This window comes from Pseudophryne corroboree, chromosome 11 (genome assembly GCF_028390025.1).
Source record: "Pseudophryne corroboree isolate aPseCor3 chromosome 11, aPseCor3.hap2, whole genome shotgun sequence".
Lineage (NCBI taxonomy): Eukaryota > Metazoa > Chordata > Amphibia > Anura > Myobatrachidae > Pseudophryne > Pseudophryne corroboree.
In genome coordinates this window covers 97890890-97904666 of record NC_086454.1, presented here as the reverse complement: position 1 = coordinate 97904666, position 13777 = coordinate 97890890, and the positions used below count along the sequence as shown (strand labels likewise).

Genomic DNA, 13777 nt, shown 5'->3' with positions numbered 1-13777 from the left:
TATATGAGGGGAATGCAGATTGGTTCTTTCCCAGTTTCGGGAAACTTTTCTGTACGCATCTATGAAAACAAATACATGTAAATTCGTAGTTGGTACATGAGATCAGCAAGGGGAGTGTACACATTTCCAGGGATCCAAGAAACAACAGCAGGACTTGAAATCTCAATGATTCCCATATCTCCCAATTCATCTACGATGATTCTGAATTATCAACATTCATTTCTCTGACGTCCTAGTGGATGCTGGGGACTCCGTAAGGACCATGGGGATTAGCGGCTCCGCAGGAGACTGGGCACAAAAGTAAAGCTTTAGAACTACCTGGTGTGCACTGGCTCCTCCCCCCATGACCCTCCTCCAAGCCTCAGTTAGATTTTTGTGCCCGAACGAGAAGGGTGCACACTAGGTGGCTCTCCTGAGCTGCTTAGTGAAAAGTTTAGTTTTAGGTTTTTTATGTTCAGTGAGACCTGCTGGCAACAGGCTCACTGCATCGAGGGACTAAGGGGAGAAGAAGCGAACTCACCTGCGTGCAGAGTGGATTGGGCTTCTTAGGCTACTGGACATTAGCTCCAGAGGGACCGATCACAGGCCCAGCCATGGATAGGTCCCAGAGCCGCGCCGCCGGCCCCCTTACAGAGCCAGAAGACAGAAGAGGTCCGGAAAATCGGCGGCAGAAGACGTCCTGTCTTCAACAAGGTAGCGCACAGCACTGCAGCTGTGCGCCATTGCTCTCAGCACACTTCACACTCCGGTCACTGAGGGTGCAGGGCGCTGGGGGGGGGCGCCCTGAGACGCAATAAAAACACCTTGGATGGCAAAAAATGCATCACATATAGCTCCTGGGCTATATGGATGAATTTAACCCCTGCCAGAATACACAGAAAAACGGGAGATAAGGCCGCAGAGAAGGGGGCGGAGCCTATCTCCTCAGCACACTGGCGCCATTTTCCCTCACAGCTCCGTTGGAGGGAAGCTCCCTGGCTCTCCCCTGCAGTCACTACACTACAGAAAGGGTTAAAAAAGAGAGGGGGGCACTAATTACGCGCAGTATTAAAAATACAGCAGCTATAAGGGGAAAAAACACTTATATAAGGTTATCCCTGTATATATATAGCGCTCTGGTGTGTGCTGGCAAACTCTCCCTCTGTCTCCCCAAAGGGCTAGTGGGGTCCTGTCCTCTATCAGAGCATTCCCTGTGTGTGTGCTGTGTGTCGGTACGTTTGTGTCGACATGTATGAGGAGAAAAATGATGTGGAGACGGAGCAGATTGCCTGTAATAGTGATGTCACCCCCTAGGGGGTCGACACCTGAGTGGATGAACTGTTGGAAGGAATTACGTGACAGTGTCAGCTCTGTATAAAAGACAGTGGTTGACATGAGACAGCCGGCTACTCAGCTTGTGCCTGTCCAGACGTCTCATAGGCCGTCAGGGGCTCTAAAGCGCCCGTTACCTCAGATGGCAGATATAGACGCCGACACGGATACTGACTCCAGTGTCGACGGTGAAGAGACAAATGTGACTTCCAGTAGGGCCACACGTTACATGATTGAGGCAATGAAAAATGTTTTACACATTTCTGATAATACGAGTACCACCAAAAAGGGGTATTATGTTCGGTGAGGAAAAACTACCTGTAGTTTTCCTGAATCTGAGAAATTAAATGAGGTGTGTGATGATGCGTGGGTTTCCCCCGATAACAACTGATAATTTCTAAAATGTTATTGGCATTATATCCTTTCCCGCCAGAGGTTAGGGTGCGTTGGGAAACACCCCCTAGGGTGGATAAAGCGCTCACACGCTTGTAAGAACAAGGGCTCTACCCTCTCCTGAGATGGCCGCCCTTAAGGATCCTGCTGATAGAAAGCAGGAGGGTATCCTAAAATGTATTTACACACATACTGGTGTTATACTGTGACCAGCAATCGCCTCAGCCTGGATGTGCAGTGCTGGGTTGGCGTGGTCGGATTCCCTGACTGAAAATATTGATACCCTAGATAGGGACAGTATATTATTGCCTATAGAGCATTTAAAAGATGCATTTCTATATATGCGTGATGCACAGCGGAATATTTGCCGACTGGCATCAAGTCTAAGTGCGTTGTCCATTTCTGCCAGTAGAGGGTTATGGACACGACAGTGGTCAGGTGATGCGGATTCCAAACGGCATTTGGAAGTATTGCCTTATTAAGGGGAGGAGTTATTTGGGGTCGGTCTTTCAGACCTGGTGGCCACGGCAACAGCTGGGAAATCCACATTTGTACCCCAGGTCGCCTCTCAACATAAGAAGACGCAGTATTATCAGGCGCAGTCTTTTCGTGGGCAAGCGGGCAAAAGGTTCCTCATTTCTGCCCCGTGACAGAGGGAGAGGAAAAAGGCTGCAGAAATCAGCCAGTTCCCAGGAACAGAAGCCCTCTCCCGCCTCTGCCAAGCCCTCAGTATGACGCTGGGGCTTTACAAGCAGAATCAGGCACGGTGGGGGCCCGTCTCAATGAATTTCAGCGCGCAGTGGGCTCACTCGCAAGTAGACCCCTGGATCCTTCAGGTGATATCTCAGGGGTACAAATTGGAATTCGAGACGTCTCCCCCTCGCCGTTTCCTAAAGTCGGCTTTACCGATGTCTCCTTCTGACAGGGAGGCAGTTTTGGAAGCCATTCACAAGCTGTATTCCCAGCAGGTGATAATCAAGGTACCCCTCCTGCAACAGGGAACGGGGTATTATTCCACACTGTTGTGGTACCGAAGCCGGACGGCTCGGTGAGACCGATTCTAAATCTAAAATCTTGAACACTTACATACGGAGGTTCAAATTCAAGATTGAGTCACTCAGAGCAGTGATTGCGAACCTGGAAGAAGGGGACTACATGATGTCTCGGGACATCAAGGATGCTTACCTTCATGTCCCAATTTACCCTTCTCACCAAGGGTACCTCAGGTTTATGGTACAGAACTGTCACTATCAGTTTCAGACGCTGCCGTATGGATGGTCCACGGCACCCCGGGTCTTTACCAAGGTAATGGCCGAAATGATGATACTCCTTCGAAGGAAGGGAATTTTAGTTATCCCTTACTTGGACGATTCCCTGATAAGGGTAAGATCCAGGGAACAGTTGGAGGTCGGTGTAGCACTATCTCAGGTAGTGTTGCGGCAGCACGATTGGATTCTCAATATTCCAAAATCGCAGCTGATTCCGACGACTCGTCGTCTGTTCCTAGGGATGATCCTGGACACAGTCCAGAAAAAGGTGTTTCTCCCGGAGGAGAAAGTCAGGGAGTTATCCGAGCTAGTCGGGAACCTCCTATAACCGAGCCAAGTCTCAGTACATCAATGAAAGGGTTCTGGGAAAAATGGTGGCTTCCTACGAAGCAATCCCATTCGGCAGATTCCACGCAAGAACTTTCCAGTGGGACCTGCTGGACAAATGGTCCGGGTCGCATCTTCAGATGCATCAGCGGATAACCCTGTCACCAAGCACAAGGGTGTCTCTCCTGTGGTGGTTGCAGAGTGCTCATCTTCTAGAGGGCCGCAGATTCGACATTCAGGACTGGGTCCTGGTGACCACGGATGCCAGCCTGCGAGGCTGGGGAGCAGTCACACAGGGAAGGAATTTCCAGAGCTTATGGTCAAGCCTGGAGACATCACTTCACATAAATATCCTGAAGCTAAGGGCCATTTACAATGCTCTAAGCTCAGCAAGACCTCTGCTTCAAGGTCACCCGGAGTTGATCCATTCGGACAACATCACGGCAGTCACCCACGTAAACAGACAGGGTGACACAAGAAGCAGGAGGGCAATGGCAGAAGCTGCAAGGATTCTTCGCTGGGCGGAAAATCATGTGATAGCACTGTCAGCAAGTGGGGACTTCACCCAGAAGTCTTCCACATGTTTATAAAACTCGACAAGTATTGCGCCGGGTCAAGGGACCCTCCGGCAATAGCTGTAGACGCTCTGGTAACACAGTGGGTGTACCAGTCAGTCTATGTGTTCCCTCCTCTGCCTCTCATACCCAAGGTACTGAGAATTATAAGATGGAGAGGAGTAAGCACTATATTCGGGCTCCGGATTGGCCAAGAAGGACTTGGTAACCGGAACTTCAAGAGATGCTCACGGAGGATCCGTGGCCTCCACCTCTAAGAAGGGACCTGCTCCAGCAAGGACCCTGTCTGTTCCAAGACTTACCGCGACTGCGTTTGACGGCATGGCGGTTGAACGCCGGATCCTGAAGGAGAAAGGCATTCCGGATGAAGTCATTCCTATCCTGATCAAAGCCAGGAAAGATATAACCGCAAAACATTATCACCGCATTTGGCGAAAATATGTTGCGTGGTGCGAGGCCAGTAAGGCCCCGACGGAGGAATTTTCAACTAGGTCGATTCCTACATTTCCTACAAACAGGAGTGTCTATGGGCCTGAAATGGGGGTCCATTAAGGTTCAAATTTCGTCCCTGTCAATTTTCTTCCAAAAAGAACTAGCTTCAGTCCCTGAAGTTCAGACGTTTGTGAAAGGGGTACTGTATATACAGCCTCCTTTTGTGCCTCCAGTGGCACCTTGGGATCTAAATGTAGTTTTTGGGTTCCAAAAGTCACATTGGTTTGAACCACTTAAGTATGTGGAGTTAAAATATCTCACATGGAAAGTGGTCATGCTGTTGGCCCTGGCCTGGGCCAGGTGCGTGTCAGAATTGGCGGCTTTATCCTGTAAAAGCCCTCATCTGATTTTCCATTCGGACAGGGTGGAATTGAGGACTTGTCCTCAGTTTCTCCCTAAGGTGGTTTTCAGCGTTTCACCTGAATCAACCTATTGTGGTGCCTGCGGCTACTAGGGACTTGGAGGACTCCAAGTTGCTAGACGTTGTCAGGGCCCTGGAAATATAGGTTTCCAGGACGGCTGGAGTCAGAAAATCTGACTCGTTGTTTATTCTGTATGCACCCAACAAGCTGGGTGCTCCTGCTTCTAAGCAGACTATTGCTCGTTGGATTTGTAGTACAATTCAGCTTGCACATTCTGTGGCAGGCCTGCCACAGACAAAATCTGTAAAAGCCCATTCCACAAGGAAGGTGGGCTCATCTTGGGCGGCTGCCCGAGGGGTCTCGGCTTTACAACTTTGCCGAGCAGCTACTTGGTCAGGAGCAAATACGTTTGTAAAATTCTACAAATTTGATACCCTGGCTGAGCAGGACCTGGAGTTCTCTCATTTGGTGCTGCAGAGTCATCCGCACTCTCCCGCCCGTTTGGGAGCTTTGGTATAATCCCCATGGTCCTTACGGAGTCCCCAGCATCCACTAGGACGTCAGAGAAAATAAGAATTTACTTACCGATAATTCTATTTCTCGTAGTCCGTAGTGGATGCTGGGCGCCCATCCCAAGTGCGGATTGTCTGCAATACTGGTACATAGTTATTGTTACCAAAAAAAATCGGGTTATTGCTGTAGTGAGCCATTTTTTCTAGAGGCTCCTCTGTTATCATGCTGTTAACTGGGTTTAGATCACAAGTTATATGGTGTGATTGGTGTGGCTGGTATGAGTCTTACCCGGGATTCAAAATCCTTCCTTATTGTGTACGCTCGTCCGGGCACAGTATCCTAACTGAGGCTTGGAGGAGGGTCATGGGGGGAGAAGCCAGTGCACACCAGGTAGTTCAAAAGCTTTACTTTTGTGCCCAGTCTCCTGCGGAGCCGCTAATCCCCATGGTCCTTGTGGAGTCCCCAGCATCCACTACGGACTACGAGAAATAGAATTATCGGTAAGTAAATTCTTATTTTTTCTTCTGTTGCTGTGTGTTTTGCACCGCTTTGTGTTTAGCATATAGCTCTTCAAATGCTGCGTTTAGTGCTAGCCATAAGTGTTGTGTTCCTGCTGCTCAGCACAAGAGGCAAATGACCTCTGTCCATTTAGGTCACTGTGTGAGGATCGCTGACCATTGGGTTCACTGGGCCTGATTCATGTTTGTAAGTAAAGCAAAAAAGCAAGCAACTCAGCAAAACCATGTTGCACCTCAGGTGGGGCAGAGATGTAGATTTGGGTGCGGTGTGTTCAAACTGCAGTGTAAAAATAAAGCTGTCTAATATTTGTGGGCTACATGCAAAAGAAACAGTATTTCTCTTACGTCCTAGGGGATACTGGGAATGAGGTACCATGAGGTATAGGCGGGTCCACTTGGAGCCATGGGCACTATAGAAGTTTGATAACGTGTGCTGGCTCCTCCCTCTATGCCCCTCCTACCAGACTCAGTTTAGAAAATGTGACCGATGGAGCCAGTCACATCTCTGGAAGCTCCTGAAGAGTTTTCTGCATTTATTTTAAGAAGTTTGGTATTTTCAGGCAGGACTGAATGGCACCAGCCTGCCTGCTTCGTGGGACTTAGGGGGGGGAACGGCCCAACCCCACTAAGGGTTAATGGTCCCGTTCCCCGCTGACAGGACACTAGCTCCTGAGGGAACTATTCGCAAGCACCACCACGGCGAGCGTACATTCCCGCAGCACGCCGCCACCCCTAACAGAGCCAGAACAAAGAAGAGTGGTGAGTACTAAGTCGGCGTCCCGGTTAGCGGGTCGCCAGCCATTATGGCGGCGTCAGGGTACGGAGACGCACGGCTTCTAACGGGGCGGACTGAGTCTCCAGAGTACCCAGACTGGCATTACAGCTTAAAAGGGGGCTTACTCCATTTTATGCACTCAGACACATAGAGACAGTATAAAGAAGAGCGGGAAGACCGTGCCCCATTGAAGGGGCGGGTCTTCACTATGAGCTGATCCAGCAGCTCACAGGCGCCATTTTACCCTATTGCAGCTGACACATACGCTGACTGACAGGGGTGCGCAGCTCCTCCGGAGAGCCTCCAGATTACTTCAGCAGTACCAGGGGGTCGTAGCAGGGGGGGGAGCTATAAACTTGTGTACCTAATCTAGGTACTTAGTCTGCGACCCAGCTAAGCTTGGCTTTAGCGATAAGGGCGCCGTGTGCTGGTTCTATCCTCTCTCTGTGTCTCTCGGGAAGGGCTCTTTGTGGGTTAATTGTGCTTTTAACCTTTTCCTGTGTGTGTGCTGTTACTACTGTAGTATGTCAGACAAAGAGTGTGTATCATGCAAGGCACAGTGTTCCTCTTCTCCAGGGGGTTCACTAGTGTGTACTCAGTGTAGTATCCCTTCTCAGGCTAGCGGGGCGAAGCCAGCATGGCTGGACTCCATTCATGGGATGATTTCCACCATCTCTACTAAATTATCTCGTAATGAGAAGGAGACACAGTACTTAAGAAAATCTATGACTGAGTTTATGCAAAAGGACTCAGTACTCAGACCAGCGTCTCAGTCCTCTAGCATTTGTCCGCAAAAACGAACTTTGGCCCATATCCTGCATTCTGACTGATAATGAAGGGTCTGAAATGGAGGAAGGTGAGGTGGACATAGAGGTAGGGGAAGTTACTCTGTCGCAAGGTGTAGAGGCTCTCATAGATTCTATCAGAGAAGTCCTAAATATTCCTGATAAGGTAACAGAGGAGTGTGAGGAATCTTTCTTTAATATAAAGAAAAAATCCTCAGCCACTTTTCCTGTGTCAAAGGAACTAAATACCCTGTTTGAAGAACCGTGGGTTAATCCAGATAAGAAATTTCCAATTCTTAGGCGGTTATCATCTTTTCCTCCTGAGGAAAGGAAAAAATTGGAAAATCCACCGATAGTGGATGCGTCAGTCTCCAGTCTCTCGCGTAAAATAGTATTACCTGTTCCTGGTTATCCTCCCTAAAGAATGCAGCTGATCGTAAGATTGAGACTGCACTCAAATCTTTGTATACAGCTGCTGGGGTGGCCCAGAGACCCACTATAGCATGTGGGTGGATTACGCAAGCCATTGCTTAATGGTCTGGTAATTTAATTGAGGGTTTGACACTTTACCTCAAGAGGAAATTGATTTACTCTTGCAACACATCCAAGATTCTGCAAACTTTATGGTGGAACCCATTAAGGAGATAGGTTTCCTCAATGCACGCACCACAGCTATGGCAGTGTCGGCACGCAGGGGATTATGGCTACGTCAGTGGACTGCTGACGCGGACTCCAAATAAGGTGTGGAAGGCCTGCCTTTCACAGGTTAGGCCTTATTTGGCGATGGACTCGACACGTGGATTTCGCGAGCTACTGCAGGTAAATCCACATATCTACCTTCTGCAGCTCCGCCAGTTAGAAAGGCGCCTACTCAGGACCCAGTTTACAGTTTTTTCGGACTGCAAGGTTTCGGGGCAAGACCAGAGGTTCTTCTACCGCCGCCAGAGATGCTAGAGGTAAGCCACGCAAACCAGTGGCTGCTGGTTTACAGGAACAGCACACTGGCTCTGCCTCCTCAAAGCCTTCCGCGATGCCTGGGAGACAGTCACACCTTGACAAGATCTTGCCAGGATCCCTGGGTCATAGACCTTAAGACCTTATATCCCAGGGCTACAGGCTGGAGTTCCAGGATCTCCCACCTCACATATTCTTCAAATCAGGCTTACCAGTTTCACAAGGGGCAAGAATAACCTTACAAGACGCCATTCAAAAACTGTTACAGACCCAGGTCATTGTTCTAGTTCTACCTCATCTACAAAACAAGGGTTACTATTCCAGCTTGTTTGTCGTACTGAAACCGGATGGTTCGGTAAGACCGATTCCGAACCTCAAGTTATTGAACCCATACTTAAGAGTGTTCAAGTTCAAGATGGAGTCTCTGAGAGCGGTGATCTCAGGTCTGGAAGAGGGGGAATTCCTGGAGTCTTTGGATATCAAGGATGCATACCTTCACATTCCGATCTGGCCGCCTCAACAGGCTTATCTACGGTTTGCACTGCAGGACTGTCACTACCCAGGCCCTGCCATTTGGTCTCTCCAAGGCACCGGGAGTGTTCACCAAAGTGATGGCAGAGGTGATGATGCTACTCAAAACAAGGAGTTAACTTAATTCCTTACCTGGATGATCTTCTGATAAAAGCTGCGTCCAGGGAGCAGTTGTTGGAGAATATTACTCCTGGATCATGGGTGGATTCTGAACCTACCAAAATCTCACCTAGAACCAATGCAGAAGCTTAATTTCTTGGGAATGATACTGGACACAGAGTCTCAGAGAGTGTTCCTTCCCTTGGAAAAGGAAATGGTAATCTAGTCAATGGTTTGGGCTGTCTAGAAGCCGACCCGAATCTCAGTACATCTGTGCATCTGCCTTCTGGGGAAAATGGTGGTTTCTTACGAAGCAATTCAGTATGGAAGGTTTCACGCAAGGACCTTCCAGCTGGATCTGTTGGACAGATGGTCCGGATCGCATCTTCACATGCATCAAAAGATTCGCCTGGTGCCAAAAGCCAGGATCTCCCTCCTGTGTGGCTACAAACGTCTCACCTAGTGGAGGGTCGAAGGTTCTGGATTCAGAATTGGATTCTTCTAACCACAGATGCAATCCTCAGGGGTTAGGGGGCGCAGTTTCAAGGAAGATGGTGAAGTCAGGAAATCGTTCTTCCAGTAAACATCCTGGAACTCAGAGCTATCTACAACGCCCTTCTGCAGGCCTCATCTTTTCTTCAGAATCAGGCCATTCAAGTTCAGTCGGACAAAGTGTCAGTGGTGACTTACATAAACCGACAGGGCGGAACGAAAAGCAGAGCAGCAATGTCAGAGGTGTCAAGAATTCTCCTCTGGGCCGAAAAACACGTAGTGGAGTTGTCGACGATCTTCATTTCGGGAGTAGACAACTGGGAAGCAGATTTCCTCAGCAGACACGACCTGCATCCGGGGGAATGGGGCCTCCACCCGGAGGTGTTCCAATGGCTGACGCGTCGGTGGGGTTATCCACAAATCAACATTATGGCCTCTCAACTCAACAAGAAGCTCAAGCGGTATTGTTCCAGGTCAAGGGACCCACAAGCTGTAACGGTCAACAAGCTGTAACGGTCAATGCTCTGACAACTCCGTGGGTCTACCGGCTGGTGTACTTATTTCCTCCCATTCCTCTGATCCCAAGAATTCTCAAAAGAATAAAAAGGGAAATAGTTCAAGCAATTCTCATTGGTCTGGACTGGCCGCGGAAGGTCTGGTATGCAGATCTTCTCGAGATGCTAATCGAAGATCCGTGGCCTCGGCCTCTTCGAGAGGATCTTCTGCAACAGACTTACCACGGCTACGTTTGACGGCATGGAAGTTGAACGGCTGATTCTGGCCAGGAGAGTCATCCCGACTATAATCCAAGCCAGGAAGGGGGTAACGTCAAAACTTTACCATCGTATCTGCAAGAAATATGTCTCTTGGTGTGAGAGCAGACATTTTTCTATGGTGAAATTTCATCTAGGACGTTTCCTGCTTTTTCTGCAGTTGGGAGTTGATGTGGGCCTACGCTTAGGCTCCATAAAAGTTCAGATTTTGGCCTTGTCTATTTTCTTTCAGAAACATTGGCTTCTCTCCCTGAGGTCCAGACATTTTTGAAAGGTGTTCTTCATATCCAACCATTCTTTCTGCCTCCCACAGCACCTTGGGATCTCAATTTCGTTCTGCAATTCCTCCAATCGGACTGGTTTGAACCATTACAGGAGGTAGACATAAAATATCTTACATGGAAGACCGTTACGCTGTTGGCCTTGGCTACGGCAAGGCGCATCTCGGAGCTGGGGGCGTTGTCTCACAAGAGCCCCTACTTGATTTTTCATGAGGACAGAGCCAAACTCAGGACTCGTCAGCAATTCCTTCCTAAGGTGGTGTCAGCGTTTCATATCAACCAGCCAATTGTGGTCCTGGTTATTACTGCTACTTCAAAGTCTTTGGATGTTGTAAGGGCTTTGAAGGCATATGTTAAGCGGACTGCTCGTCACAGGAAATCGGACTCGCTGTTCGTTCTTTATGATGCCAATAAAATTGGGTGTCCTGCTACAAAGCAGTCAATTGCACGCTGGATCAGGCTCACTATCCAGCATGCTTATTCCACGGCAGGGTTGCTGATTCCGAAATCTGTACAGGCCCACTTTACTAGGTCGGTGGGTTTTTCTTGGGCGGCTGCTTGGGGTGTCTAGGCATTACAGCTCTGCCGAGCAGCTACTTGATCAGGTTCGAACACGTTTGCCAAGTTTTACAAGTTTGATACCTTGGCCTCTGAGGACCTTCAGTTTGGTCAATCTGATCTGCAGGAACCTTAGCACTCTCCCACCCGGTTTGGGTACTTTTATTCTTCCCCATGGCACTAAATGGATTCCCAGTATCCCCTAGGACGTAAGAGAAAATAGGATTTTAATTGCCTTCCGGTAAATCCTTTTCTTGTAGTCTGTAGGGGATACTGGGCACCCGCCCGGTGCTTTGTTCTTCCTGCACAGTTACTTATTTAAGTACTGTTGTTTAGTTCAGCTGTTGCTGTTCCTGGTTTCAAGTTTGGTTAGCATGGCTTTCCTCTTGTTCTGGTTGTGCTGGTTCGAAATCTCACCGCTTTCCTTATCTATTTCCTTCTCTCAAAGTATGTCCGTCTCCTCGGGCACAGTTTCCTACACTGAGTCTGGTAGGAGGGGCATAGAGGGAGGAGCCAGCATACGTTATCAAACTTCTATAGTGCCCATGGCTCCAAGTGGACCCATCTATACTCCATAGTACTAAATGGATTCCCAGTATCCCCTACGTACTATGAGAAAAGGATTTAGGTAGGTAATTAAAATCCTATTTTACCCTACCCAGAAAAAAATATAAATATGTTTGCTCCCCTTGCATTGCAGCATCGTTTGTTCAATAAGTAAAGTTATTGGCTTTACTTACAAACATGATTCACTATCCACACTATGTGTGGATCGCTGTCCATTGGGGTCACTTAGTGAGGATCACTGTCCAGTGTAGGCACTCTGTGAGGATCGCTGTCCATTGGGGTCACTGTGTGAGGATCACTGTCCAGTGGAGGCACTCTGTGAGGATCACTTTCCATTGGGGTCACTGTATGAGGATCACTGTCCAGTGTAGGCACTCTGTGAGGATCACTGTCCAGTGTAGGCACTCTGTGAGGATCACTGTCCAGTGTAGGCATTCTGTGAGGATCGCTGCCCATTGGGGTTACTGTGTGAGGATCGCTGCCCAGTATAGACCCTGTGAGAGGGTTACTATCCAATGTAGGCACTGTGTGAGGATCGCTGTCCATTGGGGTCACTGTGTGAGGATCACTGCCCAGTGTAGGCACTGTGTGAGGATCACTGTCCAATGTAGGCACTCTGTGAGGATTGCTGTCCAGTGTAGGCACTCTGTGAGGATCGCTGTTTATTGAAGTCACTATGTGAGGATCACTGTCCAGTGTAGGCACTGTGTGAGGATCACTGTCCATTGTATGCTCTCTGTGAGGATCACTGTCCAGTGTATACACTCTGTGAGGATCACTGTCCATTGGGGTCACTGTGTGAGGATCGCTGTCCATTGGGGTCACTGTACTAGGATCGCTGTCCATTGGGGTCACTGTTTGAGGATCACTGTCCATTAGGGTCACTGAGAGAGTATCAATTTCCAGTGTAGGCACTCTGTGAGGATCACTGCCCAGTGTAGGCACTGTGTGAGTATTGCTGTCCAGTGTAGGCACTCTGTGAGGATCGCTGTCCATTGGGGTCACTGTGTGAAGATCACTGTCCATTGAAGTCACTGTAAGAGTATCACTGTCCAGTGTAGACACTGTGTGAGGATCACTGTCCAGTGTAGGCACTGTGTGAGGATCACTGTCCAGTGTATGCACTCTGTGAGGATCACTGTCCATTGGAGGCACTGTGTGAGGATCGCTGTCCATTGAAGTCACTGTAAGAGTATCACTGTCCAGTGTAGACACTGTGTGAGGATCACTGTCCAGTGCAGACACTGTGTGAGGATCACTGTCCAGTGTAGACACTGTGTGAGGATTGCTGTCCATTGGGGTCACTGTGTGAGGATCACTGTCCAGTGTAGGCACTCTGCGAGGATCACTGTCCAGTGTAGGCACTGTGTGAAGATCACTGTCCAGTGTAGGCACTGTCACGATTCGGGTAACTGGATGCCATTATTTACCTTTCAAGTGTCTCCTGAGGCTGGCTCAGCATTCCAGGGCCGGATCCCAGCTGCGTTGCTGATGTCCTCACTTCACATCTCCTCCCTGTGATCCCGCAGCGCTGTCAAAGCAGCTTCATAAATCTAACTTGTTAAATCTTAAAATGGCGTCTCCAGCCCTCCGCCACCATCTCTGTGGTTCCAGTGTGCAAATAACCAAGTATGGCGTCTCCTGCCCTCCGTGGCCTCTGCCGCCATTGCGGTCATCTCTCCACATGGTTTCACAAACTGACTTTCCCTCCAAATGCTAACATGGGCGCAGCCATGTTTTCTCCAGTCACATCCTATCACTTCACCTATCCGCTGCGCTGCTGGACTCTGCATAATTGGTCAGCCAATACCTGCCTCACAGCAGGTATAAATATCCTGTTCCTGGACCAGGAAAGTGTCTGTGCTTTGGTTGTCAAACCCAGTGTTTCCAGTCTCTCCTCCTTGTAGTTGTTTGGCTAGCTCCAGGTATTTCCAGCTCCTGTCTTCAACTCCACTAGAGACCCGCACCAGTTACCACCTTGCGGTGCAGCCTGACTCTGCAGTGCCCTATCATTGCACCCTGCGACTGCCAGTTTCCTAACACCGGCTTCCAGCGTCTAGCTTCCAGCGGTGTCCTGTCTCCTGTTACCATCGGTGCGCCGCCATCGGTTTCCAGATACCATCGGTGTTCCACCATCGATCCCCAATAACCATCGATCCCCAGCATCACCAGTGTCGCTCATCTGTTCTCCTGCTACATTGGT

At 49.1% G+C, this 13777-nt stretch overlaps 1 protein-coding gene across 1 annotated transcript in view; it reads left to right on the top strand.

The window, feature by feature from the left end:
- CSTPP1 (centriolar satellite-associated tubulin polyglutamylase complex regulator 1) overlaps positions 1-13777 on the top strand; it is a 354572-nt gene that overhangs the window by 209015 nt on the left and 131780 nt on the right. The window lies entirely within an intron of this gene.